The sequence below is a fragment of the Epinephelus lanceolatus genome, chromosome 11, assembly GCF_041903045.1.
Source record: "Epinephelus lanceolatus isolate andai-2023 chromosome 11, ASM4190304v1, whole genome shotgun sequence".
In the NCBI taxonomy this organism is placed as follows: domain Eukaryota; kingdom Metazoa; phylum Chordata; class Actinopteri; order Perciformes; family Serranidae; genus Epinephelus; species Epinephelus lanceolatus.
Genome location: NC_135744.1, coordinates 24,734,083 through 24,749,878, shown reverse-complemented (window position 1 = coordinate 24,749,878; position 15,796 = coordinate 24,734,083). Strand labels below are relative to the sequence as shown.

At 39.6% G+C, this 15,796-nt stretch overlaps 1 long non-coding RNA gene across 1 annotated transcript in view; it reads right to left on the bottom strand.

The window, feature by feature from the left end:
* Positions 1–2,720: 2,720 nt before the first annotated feature.
* Positions 2,721–15,796, bottom strand: part of LOC144464666 (uncharacterized) — a 44,399-nt gene continuing 31,323 nt past the window's right edge. The window contains exon 3 of the long non-coding RNA XR_013492330.1: positions 2,721–3,269. This is a non-coding gene — a long non-coding RNA (uncharacterized LOC144464666). The remainder of the gene's footprint in view (positions 3,270–15,796) is intronic.

Sequence of the window (15,796 nt, the reverse complement as noted above, 5' to 3'; positions counted from 1 at the left end):
CCTGCTGTATACTGTAACACACTACCCCATGGCCACAACAGCTCACACAGACACAGGGATGCAAATGAAAAACACTTTTCTCGTACCAGGAAAAAAAAAAAACAAGTAAGCAGGGTAATTGTGTACTGAGAAAAAAACAAACACAGTAGAGTCACGCTGTATCTCCTGTAACTGACTGCTCGCGCTCTAGTACTGCAGAAGCTGCCCCGTAATAAGGGCCCCCGCTTTATTCTGGCCCACAGAGCTCCTTACTCCACCTCCATCGAACCCGGTGGCCTTGGGACAGAGAGCGAAGAGTTTAAGTGGAAACAGTCTTTCATCATCATACCACTCCATACTCTACACATCTGCACACAGCAGCACTCCGCACTACGGGGATACCAACTCTCCCCAACAGGACTGCATCCACTGCCGTGTTTCTTTTATTAGATTAGCTGAGACTAAACACTGCATGTGGGACATACTTTGATGGTCGTACAAATAAAGATGTAGCCGGAATAATTGATTTTCACAACTGTGTTACTGTGAAATCAGGAGGAAATCCTGCAACTGTAGTATACAGCACTTTGCTCATAATGATCTACATTACTTGACTTGAAGCTGTACAAATAATACAATCTAAATTTTATTTGTTTATTTATTTTTTTTAAAAAGCAGCATTTGCTTAACATTGATTTCATTTGTATGTCATACTGGGTGGGGGCATATACTGATAGGAGCTCATAACTAAATGTAGTCTCCAACAGAGATCACAACTAAAGCTAAAATACGTCTGTGAAGAGTGGCTTAAAGTCACACGTTTTGCCTCAGATAAAAGCAATAAATCAGCATATTTTACATTGCTGTCAGGGACCTAGATGATTTCAGGGGTCGGTGGTTTTCTTGGTTTGAAGCAGTGAAAGTTGTTACTGGCTGTTTTGATCACAGCAGTGTCTTTACCACATAGCTGTGAAGAGGAAATATATCGTTTTGGTTAAGTGAAACTGAACTTTGTACATAATTGGCTGCCAAGACCGTGTTCTTCCCCCTGCGGCTGTATGGTGTTTCCCTTCAGTGGCATCTCTTTCATTAGAGCGGTCCACAGACCTCGCTGCAGCCCAGTGTTGGTACTTTTTCCCCAACTCTCACATGTTTTCCCCCTCTTTGTCCCCTGCTCTGTGACTGTTTTAATTTTGTCTCCCTGCCACAATGACATGCAATTTTTGCCATGTTCATGCCAGTGTGTGTAGCACATATTTTTATCTCTTCCTACGCCCTATAAAAAATACAAAACATTGCATGTAACAAAAGAAATTGTAAAAAATCACAATAAATATTTTAAATATTTTATTGCACAAAAGTTGGAGTTTGGTAAAGTAATCCATCAGTGTCCAGAGTGTGTGGTGTTTCCTCAGGGAAAGCTAGGAGGCTGTACAGTTATCTCCTGTGGTGTCACTCTGAACTATACAACCTACTACCTCAACCTGCGGAACACTGGAGGAAACTGCATGGCTGCTTTGAAGGGCAAAATGGAGCAAATCTATAATGCTGAATGTAATTTTACAGCATACTCTGCGTATGTTTTGATATAGATCGTTGTTGCGACATCAGGAAATTTGAAAAGAAAATTTATGAAACAGTTTTTACTTAAAACAACCAGATTGAAATGTCTATTTCTTGCTAATCCATAAATAACATATCTGACACATCAATTTTATGCAAAAATGCTGTAATAATGCTGTGAAACAGTTCTGATCATTGATTTCGCAGCACTGACCCAATGGCCTAATTCAGGGATTTTTATACTGTCATGTCATTTCCTCATAAGTCCAACCCTCCTACTTTGGGTGGGGTCAGTGTGTAGAGATGGGCCACGTGACATGGGGTAAGTTTGGTAGAGAATATCCTGTCATGACAGGGTCAGTGTTGTTCAATCCTGGGAACACAGGCAAGGAGAGGCTTGATGTTATAAAGGACTCACTGTATAGACAGCTATACAATACCTATCTGTATGACTATCCAGTTAAAACCAGCTTTGAAGACAGTTACACTGAGATAGTTGTTTTTCTCACAGACAGAGGGCAGGTGTTGTATTTGCCAGGAAGACACATACCTATAGATACGAGCTTGTGCAGCCAGTCACCACAAGTTCGGATCTACGGGTTTGTGGCAGCTGGCATCACCCCTTCAAGAGCAAATAAGGAAGACGAAACCCACAAAACATGGAGACAGCAAGTCATTCTACTATCTGATCCTGTAAAGTCCACTTATTCAACAAACCACCCCATTCAGTGGGCGTTCAAGCAAAAGAGCCACTAAGAACAATGATGATATCTTCCATTTTATCTTAGAGATTTAGGAATTCACTTTATTTTAACTGTTATTATATTTAAAGGATAAATCTTTGCCTGACAGTAAAATAAAATACCATTCCTTTCATTCATTTTCATGTGTTATATTTTATTTAGACAACGTGGCTGTAAAACATTTTTCCCTGGCTGTGTAGTTTAAAGAGGAAAGCTTTGAAATTAAACCATGGTACACTGAAAAGGCCAGAGCACATGACTGTGAGAAGGACGTGGTGTTTGTGTAACCTACTGATCACATTCTTCTGAGGTCAACATTTATTTTTGAAATGTCAGACACAATAATATTACAGTATGCGGTTTTATATGTGGACATGAAAACCCAAAATGCCAGCACCTCATGAATAATTTGAATTCAGGAAATAAATTTGCGCTGTATAAAGTGCCAATTTAGGCTGCGTGAGATTTTATTGAAATACCACAATATGAATAAAATGGCCGAGGACCATTAGTATTCTTAGCAAAAGGACCAAGCACATCTGCAATCGCCAACAGAAAACAAATCCAAAATCTGTAGAAAAATACTGAAAGTGAGACAAACGAGACTGTGAAATCATATTAAATCGCACTTGTACAGAACACAAAATATGACGCCTGATTTTAATTTGATTTCATTTATAAATACAGTATGTGAAATTGTTTGATAAATTATGCATTTCCATAATGAGCAGTAACATTTCCCTTGACCTTACTACCCTGACTCAAAAAAGAATCCAAACATGTACTTTGAACAGGTACGCATCAAACGGTGCGGAATAGAAACAACACTTAACCGAGCGAACAGAGAGAAAACTATAAGCATTATAAATCGCAAACATACCAGTAGGGCACACGCTGGAATTGATGGTTAGACATCCTCTGGAATTAGAAGGAGTCAGGCTTGAGGAGTAGTGTAGGCCAATGCTTCAGTATTAATCAAGAAACCTACAAAAACAGATACACAAATCATGAAAAACTGACTGTGAACAGAACAGTAAGTCTAACGTTGACAGATAAGATGCCCGTGCACACACATTCCTACAACCACACACTTACAAACACGTGGTAACCCAAGCACACTCTTTAAACACATAAAAGACTAAAAACTACAAACACTACAAGAACGATTCAATAACGCAACAGTGGAAAAAATTGCTAAATAACAAGCAAAAGTAAGAAGAAAACATCCCCTCGTTCTGTCCCTGTTACGCCCTCCTAACCCGTTGTCCAGTGCCCGTTTTCCGGGGTACAAAAACCTCAAATCGCCTTTAAAAAAAGGTACGGCAAGAGAGAAATGGCAAAAGGTTGAATGCGGTAAGATGTGGATGAGGAGGAGTGGCAGCGCAGGGCTGGCTACAGAGGAAAGGAGAGGAAAGGAAAGGGTGGTGTTTTCTTTTTTTTTTTCTTTTTTTTTCTTTTTTTTTTTGGTGCTTCATTCTGCTTGGCTTTTTTGGATCCCAGCAGGGTCCTTGGCTGCAGCTCTGTCCCTAATGCTGCCAAAATTTGGACATATCCCTTTGTCTTAAACTCTGTTGCATAAAATAAAATTGAGAGATGCGAAAACATATAACTTAAAAGAGACAAGGGGAAAGGACCAGCCAACAAAACTAGAGCGCAAGTTATTACAGAAAAGGACACAGCATGAGTGAAAGTGCACAGCAAAGAGGAGAGAGGCTTAGCAGCTGAATGCAAGGGAACCAAAAATTCATTTAAAAAAAAAAAAAAAAAACGAAAGAAGGTTGTTTCGCGTCAGATTTTTTTCTCTGCAAACATATTATCTCCCAAGTCCGAGCTGCAAAACGTGTCTTCTCTGCTGCTACAACACAGCAGCTGAAGCCTTTCCAAAGCTATGCCACGTAGTGAGAGAGGGAGAGAGAAAGCAGCCACTTTTTTCCTCTCTCCAAAATGGCTGAGGGCCGGGAGAAAGCCGCTATGAGCAAAGAGGAAGAGTGGTGCTCCCCGTCCTGCTCAGGGGAGGGCTGGGCGATTCAGCGAGCATCTCTCCCTCGTTTCCCACTCCTCACTCATGCCCTTTGTCCCATTCGCCGTCTTTCAGATCGGACGAATGGCGTACAGTCCGTAAGAAACTCTACTCGGCCCACCATGCAGGGGACGGCTACGACTGTAAACGAGTAAGGCTGATATGGCTTATTGTGTGTCTCCCACATGCCCACATCCTGATGCTCCACACTGTTGTCTGTGTTAATGTGTCATCCTCCTGATGCTCTATGTTATGTGTTCTTTTCTAACATCTCCTGAATGCCTTAGAGGACAAGTGACTCTAGTTATATCACTGCATATTTTCTATTTATAAAAAGAAAAGGAAAAAAAAAAAATCAGATGTTGAAAATACTTGTATCTTTGTGAGTCCATGATAATTGCATGGCACTCTGTATGCCTTGGTTATCAGTACATAATATCCTCACATTTGGCTTTATATAGAAATATAAAAACTTGTCTTTATAAATCATATTAAGGTCATCATAAAGGTTGATTTACTTGAATGGACTCCTCTTGGCTTTCAGTACTTAATCTCAGCACCACTTCTGCCATCACAACAGCACAGTACATAGTTCAGTAGCCAGGCTGCTGCAGTCAATAGTACTATATCCTCATCAGCACATTTCTACAGGAGTATCTCAAGGTTCTACCTGAGAGCCGATTCTGTTCATTGTATCTTTGCTCCTGTGTTCCCTGTAAAGCCCGAGATAAGGCCAAAGACTGCGTGTAAATTACAATTCAACCATGTAGAAACAAAGAAGAAATCCAAGCAGATGTCAGAACATGTACTATTGCCAAGTTGACACATCACTGATTGAAAGGACTGCATACTCTGCAGTATAGTGAAGTAGTGCTTCAGACATCAGCTCTAATGCTAATAGATTAATTCAACAACAATACACATCAATAGGCTAAAAGACGTTCAAAAGGGCTATGGATTTTATTCTCTAAAACCAATATTAAATAAAGAAATGATGCAAATGGGTATAATATTTGAAGTGAGGCCATACTGGCTTTTCCCATTAAAAGACTCAGGGGTGGGGGAAATCCACTTCCGTGCACTTGATCCTGTTGTTCTTCCTTCACAGCAATAGGCTTTCTATTTTACACAGTGCAGCTCTTGTTCCTGGTAGAATATACAAACGTGGGTTTACGCAGCATTCACACGAAACACTTGTCATTTACAAAATATTTCCATCCTATATCTGAGAAATGAATCCACCAATGAGGTAACCAGCACAAACATTGGAGGCACTATTTCAGATTTTGAAGTAGCTGCTCTACTCTCTGGTGCAGATAGACTGTATTCATTGGGGCCTCATACCATTGCCCAGCTGCCCTGCTGAAGTGTCCTTGAGCAAGACAAGATAACCTTATCTGACCTTGACTTTCGACCTCTGGAAGAACAATAAGCCATTTTGTCATCAATTTATAGGCACCCTTAAAATGTGTGCCATAATTTAAAAAAACACAAGAATCACCTTCACACATAGATTGACTCATGCATATCAGCATGTGAGTATTATGGAAAAGGACGAATGTTTACTTCAGGACATTAGGTGCCCTGGATACTCGTTTTGCCACAGCATGCCAATGGGCTGCTGTCTGCTCCATGGTCACCACTTGAATCTAAATGAACAGATTTGACTTTCAGGGTATTGCCAAGAACCCTGTCACAGTGCCGCCACAGAAAAGGGCCTCTCCAAAACAGAAGGCTGGAGAAAACAGAGCGACCGGCATGGGCATAACCCCAAACCTCTAACAAGGTAACCCCTTAAAGCCACTCTCGGAGCCTGGGAAAGTAGAGAAGAGAAAGTGGGCTGCCAACAATAGGGGAAAATCATTACCAGATTTTTTATAACGCAAGGGCAGAGAATGCGGTGACAATTGTACAGAAGAATTAAGCCTGAGTAACATGGATTAATATTGTATTTGATTGTTTCAGTCTTACTGCATGTGTCATCATTATTGTCAGTCTTACTATAAAAGAACATAAACTGATAATTTACTTAGTGACTTAAGAGTATTTAGGCAACATATTATCTCCTCTCATCAGTACTGTAAAGACCTCTTTGCTTCAAATGTGCCCTAAACTTTGAGACTCACAGTCACCTTTAATAAAGAAAGGCTGTGTTATGAAATCCACCCACACCATTTTGTCTGAGTGAACTGCCTGGAATTGTCCTTTATTGGTACAGAATGACCTTTACCTTTAATGTCAGATGATATAGCTACAACATTGTTGTGTTCCTTGTAATTAAATGTCCTTAAAACATTGTTCAACATTATTAATGTTGTGTCACAACAGCACATCCAGGATTCCTTATACAAAATTTTACCTTGGTTGTCTTTCTGTAAGGCAGTCCTAATTTTCTGGTTTTGCTCCATGCCCTTATCTGTGATGTGCTGAGACATATAACTGGTCTCCAGACAACAGTATAAACCTATAAAATAACTTGAAATGCCTTCATACTTCTGTGTCACAATGTGCATTTATCACCAGCATCTTCTACAACACTGAGGAAGTTGATGCACTTGTGTATACCCTCGTCCTGAAGAAGCAACATTGTCATTTGTCGTTTGTTAATTGGAACGACAAAGACACTTGAACTTGAGCAATACAACTGCTACTTTTGATTCTTCAATACGATGGTGGATAACACCCATGGAGGTGTCATTTGCCTGTGAATATTAATCTGTTATGTGCTATTAAGTATATTACTTCTACTAATATGTTTAAGTAATTTAAATTCCTAAAGTAAGAAATTGGACACTGCATATTATTCTCATATGTACACATGGAAGATTCCAGGAAAGGCCACAACCAGCAACAATAATTTACCCTCCTCTCATAACTATTTGTGTTTAGGCTGTGATTCAGAGATGAGTCAGAGTTGTGTCTGTGTTGCAAGAAGTTTCAATAAATACGTCTCCATGTCACCATTCAGGCTAGTCATTGGTACCAAGTGACTTCTGGGTAGCTGGTGGTTCCCAGAATTTAAGCATATCCAGTAATGTTCCTCTTTCAGATGTGGTTCTTGTCTCTAAGCATTTTAAAGAAAATCAGATCTTCCTCTCAGTACCTACAAGCAAAATTTAGCATCCCAGGGGGCAGGCACTGCAAGTGGTCGGTTTTAATTGTTTGGATACAGAAATCAAAACATGAGATAACCGCCCACAGTCCAGCCTGTCTGTTGTATTATCTGAGGAACTTGTCAGAGTAACTTAAACCTACAGTAACACCTCCAAAATCCACCAATGCCGAGATTTCAAAAGCATGAACGACTACACACACACACACACACACACACACACACATAGATATAACTATATATACTATATATTTGTATTCAAACAAATCCTCAAAAATGGTGCGATGGGTAGTAGCTCGCAGGGCAAAGCACAAACCACTAAGGCTGGGTTCCTACCAGAATCCTGCATTGGCTGAGGTAGGGTTAGTGCCTGGTGAGTGACGTGCTAAAAAATGGTGATTTGCGGGTGGTATCATGTCTTATTTTTACTTTTGGGTTCATTTCTGTGTCGAAAAAGATCATAGGAGTCAGACTGGGGGTGTTGGATGATAAATATGTCGAAATAAAATGAGAATGAATTTTATGTTTTAACATTTAAATCTGCTGACTGCTGACTTTGTGTGTTGGCTCTGTCCTCTGCTTCGTCTGGAACAGGAGAGACACTTCATTCAGATGCGTTAACACACGTAACTGGGGATGTGCTGCCAAATATTATGAGAATATGAAATATTCATTTAAATTTTATTACCTGAATAACATCCAATTTAAAATATAGCTAATATCTTAGTTTCCCATGTATGAAATCTCAAAGAATTATCACTTCAAATGTGCTGCCTAAACCAGTTATTTGAACATCACATGGTTATTATAGGATTTGCAGTTTCAGGTTGGGCTGCGGATCTTGTGTCGACAGATCAGGTCAGGTTGCAAAACTAATTGGTCTTACGTGCCGATGGCGAGGCGGGTGTGGTATTGCACGTTATAGTTCCAGTTCCGGGAACTGGTCTTGAAAATCAGACCTGTGCAGGATCTGGTCCTTAACCCTGCAGCCTGGGTTCAAGTCCAGCTCGGGGCCTTTTCTCCATGTCATCCCCTCTCTCTCCCTTAACTTCCCTGTCTATCCCTCCACTGTTGATAAAGCAGACATGTCTAAAATATAATCTAAAATAATGTTATCAATGAGGCTATAATATCAAAGTACTCAATCTGCTTAATCACAACTCCAAACTGCATACATTCATGATTATGAAAGTATTAAAGATCAAAGTAGCAGTGTGTATGTAAAGCCATTGGAGCGTTGTGTCTAACAAAAGGCATTTTGTCTACCAAAATGTTGCTGCTCACTACAATCAAAAGCAGACATAAGGACAGAAGATGTACCCATCTGTCTCCCAGAGACTTTGCTAGAGGAACAAAAAGAGAAGAAGTGTGTAGTTCATAAAATAAGAAGTGATTTCATAATGGTTACAAGTGGGCTTTCAGAATGTCTCACAGGGACTTTAAGTGATCTTGTAAGTCACTAAAATTAGTTGTAAATGTAACTAAAGGCATACGTGATAAAGCACACTTGATTAACCCTAGTGTGCACTTACAAAAACAATTACTGGATTTGTTCATTTTCTCCCTTGTTTATTTTTCTACATGTGTTGTATTAAGAGATATGTAATCATTGAACTTGACTATGGTGTTTGTGAAGGCCCTCTTTTAGATTGTATCCCCATGTTCAGCCCAGTGCAACAGAATGAATGTTTAAAGCCTACACTGTAGAGTGCAATCAGACAAGAGAACAGGATAAAGCAGCAGTGGGAGACACGAGACAGCAGCAGTATTTATCACTGTACATTTTCATTCACACTCATACATCTTTGCTTCTTGATGTTTCAGTCCATTTTTATCTTTTTCCCCCTTTCATCTCACCCATCTCTTGCAATTGCTTGTCCCTCACTGTTCCCTCCTCTCGCTTCCCCCATCAAATATTCTGCTCACGCACAACTGCGGCACCCTTTCTCCAGTCCTCCCCATTAATCCACACCACAGACATCTTGGCCCACTGTCTCGTCTCCCTCTCAACGTGCACTCAAAACTCTCAAAGTCTGGGCCATTTCAGCCGAGAGTGCCTGAGCATTTTTCACAGGCCATGAGGCCCACTGCTGAACATGCTTTTTACTGTACAGACAGACTAGTAGTATATCACGCTCTCCCTCCCTCACTGATTAGAAAACGTAAGACAGCATCCTAGTCAAAGCAAAGGTCATATCAGGATAAGCAGCACTCCAGTGCTTACTAAAACCACACATGCACAGTATATAATCTGTAAGTTTAGCTATGCTAAGCATTTATCACCATGTCAGGAAAAAAACTGCACAAAACAAACTGGTGGCTTGGTTCAGCCGGGTCTGGGCAGCCTGTATATGTGGCTGGCTCTGCCCAGTTTGAGCCAGGTTTGGCCTGTTTGTCTAAAGACAGTGAGGACGATGGCTTTGAGTCAGAGAGCAACTAAATCTTTGCCACTGCAGATAAAACTTTATTCTGTGCATACTGTGCTAACTTGGAAAAAAATGGGTTTATTGGCTCTTGTGCTAAAAGTAAAAATAAAAGTTTTCCTTTAATGTTTAATTTTCCTCCATAATGTTTGATTTGATTGCTTGTTATAGTTCGACCATATTATACTGTGAAACACAAAAGAACCACAATTACCAAAAAGTTGCATTATCTAGAAATTTTACTTACTTCATCCACTATAAGTAAACATTTAAGTTAACCTTACATTTAAATTAATTTTAATTAACAATATTTTATAAAGTTTTCCTAACTTTTGGTAATGTTACATTTCCTCTCCTTAATCTTAATATAAAGTATTAATAGCCTTTTTAAGCATTACTAAGCGTGGTTTGACTGTACTGCAGTGTTTGATAACATACTGTATTCATCAGACAGAGACAAAGTAAAACTATCCATTATGGGTGGCACACTGCTTCTTAAGATGCTCTGCAGAAGGGGTTGAGAAAGGAGTGAGCACAATGACATAGCAGGGGTAAGGCTGTAGGAAGGAGAAAAAGATCTAATTACTGTATTAATTACTTAATTTCTATTCATCTGCAGGATCCACTGGCTTCTACTAATCACTTTAAGAATGCAGCCAAATGCTCAATATTAACACATCTTCCATGACAGGAGGACGAGTGTGGGTCTAGGAGGGGATGAGGAAATGAGATTTACAGGCAAATTAAAGCGACTAATGCCATGAGACTTGCAAAAGAAGCAGCTCAACATCGACATCAAGGAAAAATACAGGGAGGTCAGATTTTTTCCTTCCTTGTGAAGAGCATTTGTTCTCTACTTAAATGCTGCACAGTAGCAAAATGCAGATTGGTAGAAACTGTATTTCCAGATATTCCAGTACAAAAATCCCGGGTGGTTCGGGAGTTTACCCCCTCCGTCTTCCTTCTCTGAAATAAGGGCTCAAGTTAAATTGTACAGCAGTGCTTTGAAATAGCCCACAGAGCCTCATCAGCCACCCTCCTCTCTTGCCATTTCTTTCTTTCTCTCACCCTCCACTCCTGCCATTTCAGACCCTTATTTCCCTGCCCTCCTTCCCCTCCCTCCTCTCTCTCTCATTCATTCAGTTTAATTTTGAACTCTGCACTGGTAGACAGGCAAAGAGGGTAGCTCCATGGTTACCTGGCACCAGGCCATCTCATTACACTGCCAATTGATTCTGGCCTGCTGCCATGTCCGCTGCCTACCCCCCTCCACACCCCACACCATCCACCATCTCTGCACCCCAGACTGTCTGCAGCAAAGGAGATTTCAGAACACACAGGAAGGAAAGAGGCAAACAGCTTCACTTACGTGCATCAAACTTAGCTCGCATTCACGCACTGCTGCACACACTGAGAGCACAAACAAATACACACTCACATAAATAGTACATGGAAAGCTTTGTTCAAGATGAAAAATGTGTACTATGTTTAACTACTCTTATAACCCTAGCTCCAATACAGTGTACATGGTATTGTAGCTACAACAATAGAATTATATCAAAAAGATGATGAGCCAGAAACCAAGAAATATATTCCAAGAATAATTATTTCTACACATGTAGTCATCTGTCTACCAAACCAGTGTGTCTGGGGATTAAATATGGAGCCAATTAAAATAAATAATTAAATTTTTCTCAAAAGAATTTCCAAATTATCTCAACTCTTCTGGACGTGAAGAAAACATGTTTTTTGGGGACAAAGTCGAAGACAAATCATATTGTTCAGCGAAAAAGTGAACAAATTATGGAGTAGGTTGTGTTAACTTTTCAAAAAAATGTATAAAATATTAAATTTAAAAAAAGTTGAAAAATTGTTGAGGACACTGATTGCTTGGGTTTGCAAGCACTAAATACAGCATTAATAATAACAATTTAACATAAGCAAGAAAATAAAAACCTTTAAATTTGCTACAAAGTAAGATACAATTTAGGACCCCTAAAAAAATAATAATAATAAAGTGTCTCGCATCTGTACTGTAACTTAAAAAAATAATAAAATAAAATAAAATAAAAGGAAAAAAACTATATTATTATTACTATCATTATCATTATTATCTGCATTTTTTTTTTAGAATAATCTGTAACCCATGGTTGGTTGATTGCAATTACTGGACTTTATTATTGTTAGCATTTTCAGATTATGATTTCAAGATTTTTTTTTCCAACTATTCTTCTTGGTTAATGCAAAGTCAGCTTCACAAAGTCCAACTTGACCCAACAAGAGAAATGTATAGCCTCCAAAACAAACAGAGTGGCCCTGAAGTCAACAACCAATTTGTGAAGGGATGTTTTAAAGCCTGGATTTGGGTTTAACTGTAACACTCACCACTGCAAATTTGCATTGCGGTTTTAAGTATTGTTAAATATGAGTGCTATTTTGGCCTACTACTTGACTGAATGTTGAAACCAACAGCAATACAAATCTTCCACAAAATCTCATCTGTGATCACAAGCCCAGTGGTGTGTTGATAGGCCAAACAGAGTGAGTGACCATGTTGCCCTAAAGGTATCTCTTACAGAAGCTCTTGCTCTTACTGTAGCTCTTAGTTAGAGTGACAGAATTTTGACACCGGTGTAAGTTCTCACACAACAATGCCACATACTGTTGTTACTGTCTTTTAAATGGCATCCCTTATTAGGCTACATTGAGCAAACCCTATAAAATTTAAAAGTTTGGCTTTAGACTTTCATAATTTTCACTGAGACACACATTTCACAGCAGCTTTAAACCAAACAGAGTCCTTATAGGGTGTTCCTAATATCTAAAGTGTCTGCTTCAAATAATTTTGTGTAGCTCTGAGCCAAAAACGTCAGGATCGATGTCTAATGACTCATCTTGCCCTATGAGACTTTCAGTCAGCGGCAGTGAGTGCAGGGGCGGGTTCACTGACGAGACTTCATCTTACACAGCATCTGTCTAGGTGTGACTCAGTCAGTCGTAGCTTGCCTCTCCTTCTGCCGCTGCTGGCAGATGCCGGGGTCGTGGCCTCGTGGTCACCAGGGATTTGAGGGGCTCAGGAGTCAAAGGGATCATAAAGCCATATGACAGTGTGTCTACTGTGCCTTCAATAGACAGCCATTCATTCATGATCCAGTTAAAACTGTAAAAGGCAGACCAGGTGAAGACATTGTTCTAAAGACCTGCAGTGGTTCATATGCAGTTGACAGAGTTGTCAACAATGACAGATGAGTGATTTGTGGTTTTACGTTTTCCTGAAATAATAGAATGCATCTAAAACCATGCAATATCTTACGCTACTGCAACTCATGTCTAACTCACCCTTTGCTCATTCGCACCACTGCTGCTATTACTGTAGCTGCTCAATACAGGATTTCAAAAGCACCATCTCTACTTCAGCATCCATTTGTAGGCTGTGAGTTAGGTTCTCCCTCGTTCACTCCCCATTTAGTGACAAGGTCAGAGCCTAAATAAACTCTGTATTCTATCAGTAAACACTGATGCACTCCATGTGAGTTCACTGAGTTAAGAGTAAGGACACAACATGTATGGTTTTCATTTACAGATTTTCCAAATAAGTGTGGCAAAGAGTTACTTTATATAGCCTAACCTATTTCATGGTATACATATTAAACTATTACCAGAATATAACAGAGTATAAAATATAATGCTGATTACATTTTTACTGATGGCACCTTTTTTAAATAGCTTTGTTGCCATCCTGACAATAACCAGCTTCATCCATGCATGCAACTAAAAAGTAGGCTGAATCTAATCAGTACAGGACTTGGAGTGCACCCCAAAACATCTGCAAATCAAATCCAATCAAAAGGTGCTCTTTTCCCATCTTAGTAGGTTCACGCACTCAATTTGAGATTCAGCCTTGAAAAATGATTATAAATGTGCTCCTACAGCAGACACTGTATATACCCACAGCAATATTAAGAGCACGTTGGCAACACTTACTGAGTCGTCTTAGAAAATGAATTCTATAAAGCCATCAGATGGGCAATGCTTTCTACTGCAAACTGAACTTTGCTTTTCTTCGAGGAAAGTGTCAGGATTACTTCTTACAAGCAATGTGAACACTGATCCTCACTGTTTACAAAAATGTGGCCATATCAGTCAAGCACATGCTTATTTCTTTTCTAAAAACCTCTATTGTACCACCTTGTACCACTTGTACCTCCACTTATTTAGACCAGGTCTTACTACAAGCACCCACATTATGCTCTACTTTCACAGCTTTAGTTGGCAAGTATTCACACAGATTCTAAAGCCTCATGAAATCTACTGCATGAAATCCTACCCTTTACTTTTTCCACGAATAGTCAACCAATGATTTAATCAATTTCTGAAGAGAATAAACAACAGGCTACCATCAAATAACAAATCCATGTTTGAGTATGTTAGGTCAGTCGTATCTGTCTTAACTGTGCCAATCATGACCTTCAAACATGAAACTGATGATGAATATCACAACTCGAATCATTAGTTGAACTTCAAAAGGGACGTCATCAGTCTACTTTAGGACAAGGCCATCAATTTCATCCTAGCAGGTGCCACCCATCCATCCATTCACATCCATCCATCTAAAAACAGACAGGTGTCCAAAGTTAGGGAGCACACTCTTCATAGGGATGAGTTAAGGCAGCAAGAGATGTATCTATATTAAAAGTGCTATTTACTTTAATGCATGCCTCAGAGACATTGCAGACATTTGTTGTTTTTCGGTACAAACATTTTATTTCATAAACCCATTATTCTTCAACATTTTAAAAGTAAAAAACTCAATAAAAAGTCAGTGCATCCACTGACTTGCCCAGTGAAGCAGCAGGACCTTTTCAAAATACTTTTTCAAGAGTAGTTACATGAAAACTGTCATGCTCAACTTGAAGAATTCTTTTTACAAAGTATCGGAATGGTTTTGAATTAGTAAAAAGATTTCAGAATCCTGCCCTTCACTAAATCATCTTGTTCAAATAAAAACTATTCTTACAACCAGCATTCAGCCAAATCCTCCAGTATCAAAGAATGACAATATCAACAGCCTGTGAATAACTATAAAAACTGCTTGATGTACTAAATTGACAGGAGGTGGTTCCTTTACTGAGCTGGCGCCGTTATTCAAACACCAAGGAATTTGAAAACCTGCATAGCTGACAGTACATGTCAGCGTGAAGGCACATGTCCGTATTTCAAAAATCATCAAAGCTGTATGTCAATATATCGCAAATAATACCATGAAAAGATGCTTATCTTTAGAATATGTAAGTTTCATGTTGTAACCTATTTTTTAAAATGCTTCCTGTTGATTGTTGTACATATGCTGAGTAGCTATCACACATACTGTATACTTTATGCATGCATTATATAGCTATAGAATGTACATGCACAGCGTACATGCTGTATTTATCTATATTGTTAGATAGATATTATTTTATAACTCTTGATGATGATTGTGATAATTACACCTTGGAGTTCATCAATAACGAAAAGTCAGTGCAGAGATTTTGCAGTGCGAGTCTGTCTCTCTAAAAACTAAGGGTTAGAGATGGGCCTCCCCACTTTGGGGCCCCTTTCCTGTACATGCACACGGGTTGTTTAAGGACACAGTGAACCAGGCTACCCGATCTAGGGAAGGGGCCAGGCAGGGGGAGCATTGACAGGACGGCCAAGTGGAAGAAACTCTCATGGAATCCTAAGAGCTCAAGCTGCTGGCTTAATGCTAGAGGGAGTAGAGAGCGCTGGAAGAGAGAGACAGGATTGGCTGATGTAAAAAGAGAGGGAGGAGCCCGTTCCCCAGGAGGAGAGATAGATTTATGGTCTCCGCCGGCAGCAAGGAGAAAAAAAGAATAAAGGCGGTGGTGAGTGCGGTGAGTGCAAGTGTCTTCCAGTGCAACTTGAAGTAAAGTTACAGTACAGATGCGAGACACTG